We start from the raw sequence: 5013 nt of genomic DNA, 5'->3' as shown, positions 1-5013 counted from the left end.
CGCCAGAGGCGCTACTCCTCTCCCTTTGCTGGAGACAAGAGCTGACAAGGAAAGCTGTGCGGAGGATGCAACTTTTTTTTGGAAGCAACATCTTTAATTAAAACTAAAACAAACAACCTCACAGTGTTCAACAATTCAAGTAGGAGTTCATGCACTTTGACCATGAATTGAATATTCTTGTTCTTCAAGATTATGCCAATCTGGATAGTTTTGAAATCAGAGATATCTACATTTTGGATCATGCAAATTTGCGGAAGACGACAAGTCACTCAAGTCTGAGTAAAGGTAAAGTTCAAAAGAATTGAGAAATAATTACAGTAATGAAAAAAATAAACATGGAAATACATACATGTAAGAATACATATAGCAACAGGCTAAATGAATGAATAAATATGGAACAAAACAAATGAAAAGAATGCTTAAAAAATACAGCAGTGTTAATTACAGTACCGAAAAAAAAGAGAGCAAAAAAAAGCAATTCAACTTGTTGGTTCGAAGATGAATGTAGTTGAACTACCAGAGAGCTACTGCAAAATGTATAGGTGCACTACTGGTGTGATTACATGTAGTTGAGTACTCCTCAACCCCAAACTGCGTCTTCAACAGTTTTGAGAACCTCTGGGGTTCATCGTCTTTAAATAGCTTGTTTTCACTTGGTACACTCAAGCTACGGCCATACCACCCTGAACTACGCCCGATCTCGTCCGATCTCGGAAGCTAAGCAGGGTCGGGCCGAGGTCAGTACTTGGATGGGAGACCGCCTGCAGAATGCCCGGTGCTGTAAGCTTTTCTTTTCCGTCAGCAGAGGCGCTAGTAATGGTCAAATGAAGCAAAGCAAAACACTGTCTTCATTTTCTGAGCTCACTAGATGCCACTTTCTGTTCAACAAAGGGTTGAAAACACACTGAATTGCCATTCCTTTAACCCTTTTCTTTGAACAGAGATTGAGTGAGCTTAGAAAATAAAGACAGTGGTTTGCAAAGCTTCATTTCACCATCGCCAGAGGCGCTACTCCTCCTTTGCTGGAGACAGAGCTGACAAAGGAAACTGTACGGAGGATGCAACTTTTTTTTAGAAGCAACATCTTTAATTAAAACTAAAATAAACAACCTCACAGTGTTCAACAATTCAAGTAGGAGTTCATGCACTTTGACCATGAATTGAATATTCTTGTTCTTCAAGATTATGCCAATCTGGATAGTTTGAAATCAGAGATATCTACATTTTGGATCATGCAAATTTGCGGAAGACGACAAGTCACTCAAGTCTGAGTAAAGGTAAAGTTCAAAGAATTGAGAAATAATTACAGTAATGAAAAAAATAAACATGGAAATACATACATGTAAGAATACATATAGCAACAGGCTAAATGAATGAATAAATATGGAACAAAACAAATGAAAGAATGCTTAAAAAATACAGCAGTGTTAATTACAGTACCGAAAAAAAGAGAGCAAAAAAAAGCAATTCAACTTGTTGGTTCGAAGATGAATGTAGTTGAACTACCAGAGAGCTACTGCAAAATGTATAGGTGCACTACTAGTGTGATTACATGTAGTTGAGTACTCCTCAACCCCAAACTGCGTCTTCAACAGTTTTGAGAACCTCTGGGGTTCATCGTCTTTAAATAGCTTGTTTTCACTTGGTACACTCAGACTTACGGCCCATACCACCCTGAACACGCCCGATCTCGTCCGATCTCGGAAGCTAAGCAGGGAGTCGGGCCGGGTCAGTACTTGGATGGGAGACTGCCTGGGAATACCCGGTGCTGTAAGATTTTCTTTTCCGTCAGCAGAGGGCGCTAGTAATGGTCAAATGAAGCAAAGCAAAACACTGTCTTCATTTTCTGAGCTCACTAGATGCCACTTTCTGTTCAACAAAGGGTTGAAAACACACTTAATTGCCATTCCTTTAACCCTTTTCTTTGAACAGAGATTGCCATCTAGTGAGCTTAGAAAATAAAGACAGTGGTTTGCAAAGCTTCATTTCACCATCGCCAGAGGGCGCTACTCCTCCTTTGCTGGAGACAGAGCTGACAAGGAAACTGTACGGAGGATGCAACTTTTTTTTTTTGGAAGCAACATCTTTAATTAAAACTAAAACAAACAACCTCACAGTGTTCAACAATTCAAGTAGGAGTTCATGCACTTTGACCATGAATTGAATATTCTTGTTCTTCAAGATTATGCCGATCTGGATAGTTTTGAAATCAGAGATATCTACATTTTGGATCATGCAAATTTGCGGAAGACGACAAGTCACTCAAGTCTGAGTAAAGGTAAAGTTCAAAAGAATTGAGAAATAATTACAGTAATGAAAAAATAAACATGGAAATACATACATGTAAGAATACATATAGCAACAGGCTAAATGAATGAATAAATATGGAACAAAACAAATGAAAGAATGCTTAAAAATACAGCAGTGTTAATTACAGTACCGAAAAAAAGAGAGCAAAAAAAGCAATTCAACTTGTTGGTTCGAAGATGAATGTAGTTGAACTACCAGAGAGCTACTGCAAAATGTATAGGTGCACTACTAGTGTGATTACATGTAGTTGAGTACTCCTCAACCCCAAACTGCGTCTTCAACAGTTTTGAGAACCTCTGGGGTTCATCGTCTTTAAATAGCTTGTTTTTCACTTGGTACACTCGCTTACGGCCATACCACCCTGAACACGCCCGATCTCGTCCGATCTCGGAAGCTAAGCAGGGTCGGGCGGGTCAGTACTTGGATGGGAGACCGCCTGGGAATACCCGGTGCTGTAAGCTTTTCTTTTCCGTCAGCAGAGGGCGCTAGTAATGGTCAAATGAAGCAAAGCAAAACACTGTCTTCATTTTCTGAGCTCACTAGATGCCACTTTCTGTTCAACAAAGGGTTGAAAACACACTGAATTGCCATTCCTTTAACCCTTTTCTTTGAACAGAGATTGCCATCTAGTGAGCTTAGAAAATAAAGACAGTGGTTTGCAAAGCTTCATTTCACCATCGCCAGAGGCGCTACTCCTCCTTTGCTGGAGACAGAGCTGACAAGGAAACTGTACGGAGGATGCAACTTTTTTTTGGAAGCAACATCTTTAATTAAAACTAAAATAAACAACCTCACAGTGTTCAACAATTCAAGTAGGAGTTCATGCACTTTGACCATGAATTGAATATTCTTGTTCTTCAAGATTATGCCAATCTGGATAGTTTTGAAATCAGAGATATCTACATTTTGGATCATGCAAATTTGCGGAAGACGACAAGTCACTCAAGTCTGAGTAAAGGTAAAGTTCAAAAGAATTGAGAAATAATTACAGTAATGAAAAAAATAAACATGGAAATACATACATGTAAGAATACATATAGCAACAGGCTAAATGAATGAATAAATATGGAACAAAACAAATGAAAGAATGCTTAAAAAATACAGCAGTGTTAATTACAGTACCGAAAAAAAGAGAGCAAAAAAAGCAATTCAACTTGTTGGTTCGAAGATGAATGTAGTTGAACTACCAGAGAGCTACTGCAAAATGTATAGGTGCACTACTAGTGTGATTACATGTAGTTGAGTACTCCTCAACCCCAAACTGCGTCTTCAACAGTTTTGAGAACCTCTGGGGTTCATCGTCTTTAAATAGCTTGTTTTCACTTGGTACACTCGCTTACGGCCATACCACCCTGAACACGCCCGATCTCGTCCGATCTCGGAAGCTAAGCAGGGTCGGGCCGGGTCAGTACTGGATGGGAGACCGCCTGGGAATACCCGGTGCTGTAAGCTTTTCTTTTCCGTCAGCAGAGGGCGCTAGTAATGGTCAAATGAAGCAAAAGCAAAACACTGTCTTCATTTTCTGAGCTCACTAGATGCCACTTTCTGTTCAACAAAGGGTTGAAAAACACACTGAATTGCCATTCCTTTAACCCTTTTCTTTGAACAGAGATTGCCATCTAGTGAGCTTAGAAAATAAAGACAGTGGTTCGCAAAGCTTCATTTCACCATCGCCAGAGGCGCTACTCCTCCTTTGCTGGAGACAGAGCTGACAAGGAAACTGTACGGAGGATGCAACTTTTTTTTGGAAGCAACATCTTTAATTAAAACTAAAACAAACAACCTCACAGTGTTCAACAATTCAAGTAGGAGTTCATGCACTTTGACCATGAATTGAATATTCTTGTTCTTCAAGATTATGCCAATCTGGATAGTTTTGAAATCAGAGATATCTACATTTTTGGATCATGCAAATTTGCGGAAGACGACAAGTCACTCAAGTCTGAGTAAAGGTAAAGTTCAAAGAATTGAGAAATAATTACAGTAATGAAAAAAATAAACATGGAAATACATACATGTAAGAATACATATAGCAACAGGCTAAATGAATGAATAAATATGGAACAAAACAAATGAAAAGAATGCTTAAAAAATACAGCAGTGTTAATTACAGTACCGAAAAAAAGAGAGCAAAAAAAGCAATTCAACTTGTTGGTTCGAAGATGAATGTAGTTGAACTACCAGAGAGCTACTGCAAAATGTATAGGTGCACTACTGGTGTGATTACATGTAGTTGAGTACTCCTCAACCCCCAAACTGCGTCTTCAACAGTTTTGAGAACCTCTGGGGTTCATCGTCTTTAAATAGCTTGTTTTCACTTGGTACACTCGCTTACGGCCATACCACCCTGAACACGCCCGATCTCGTCCGATCTCGGAAGCTAAGCAGGAGTCGGGCAGGTCAGTACTTGGATGGGGAGACCGCCTGGGAATACCCGGTGCTGTAAGCTTTTCTTTTCCGTCAGCAGAGGGCGCTAGTAATGGTCAAATGAAGCAAAGCAAAACACTGTCTTCATTTTCTGAGCTCACTAGATGCCACTTTCTGTTCAACAAAGGGTTGAAAAACACACTGAATTGCCATTCCTTTAACCCTTTTCTTTGAACAGAGATTGAGTGAGCTTAGAAAATAAAGACAGTGGTTTGCAAGCTTCATTTCACCATCGCCAGAGGGCGCTACTCCTCCTTTGCTGGAGACAGAGCTGAC

General features: G+C 39.7%; 2 non-coding genes and 3 pseudogenes across 2 annotated transcripts; all 5 read left to right on the top strand.

Annotated features, from left to right (window-relative positions):
- The first annotated feature begins 666 nt into the window (after nucleotides 1-666).
- On the top strand, nucleotides 667-787 carry LOC144515130 (5S ribosomal RNA; annotated as a pseudogene).
- Nucleotides 788-1655: 868 nt separating this feature from the next.
- On the top strand, nucleotides 1656-1777 carry LOC144515128 (5S ribosomal RNA; annotated as a pseudogene).
- An 876-nt stretch (nucleotides 1778-2653) lies between these two features.
- On the top strand, nucleotides 2654-2771 carry LOC144515127 (5S ribosomal RNA). Its single transcript, XR_013501718.1, has one exon. It is a non-coding gene; the product is annotated as a 5S ribosomal RNA (ribosomal RNA).
- An 873-nt stretch (nucleotides 2772-3644) lies between these two features.
- On the top strand, nucleotides 3645-3762 carry LOC144515126 (5S ribosomal RNA). The gene has a single exon (XR_013501717.1). It is a non-coding gene; the product is annotated as a 5S ribosomal RNA (ribosomal RNA).
- Nucleotides 3763-4639: 877 nt separating this feature from the next.
- LOC144515129 (5S ribosomal RNA) lies at nucleotides 4640-4759 on the top strand (annotated as a pseudogene).
- The last annotated feature ends 254 nt before the right edge of the window (nucleotides 4760-5013 follow it).

Source organism: Sander vitreus, unplaced genomic scaffold, assembly GCF_031162955.1.
Source record: "Sander vitreus isolate 19-12246 unplaced genomic scaffold, sanVit1 ctg969_0, whole genome shotgun sequence".
NCBI classification, from domain to species: domain Eukaryota; kingdom Metazoa; phylum Chordata; class Actinopteri; order Perciformes; family Percidae; genus Sander; species Sander vitreus.
Note: the sequence above shows the minus strand (reverse complement) of the source record. Positions and strands in the feature narration are given on the sequence as shown.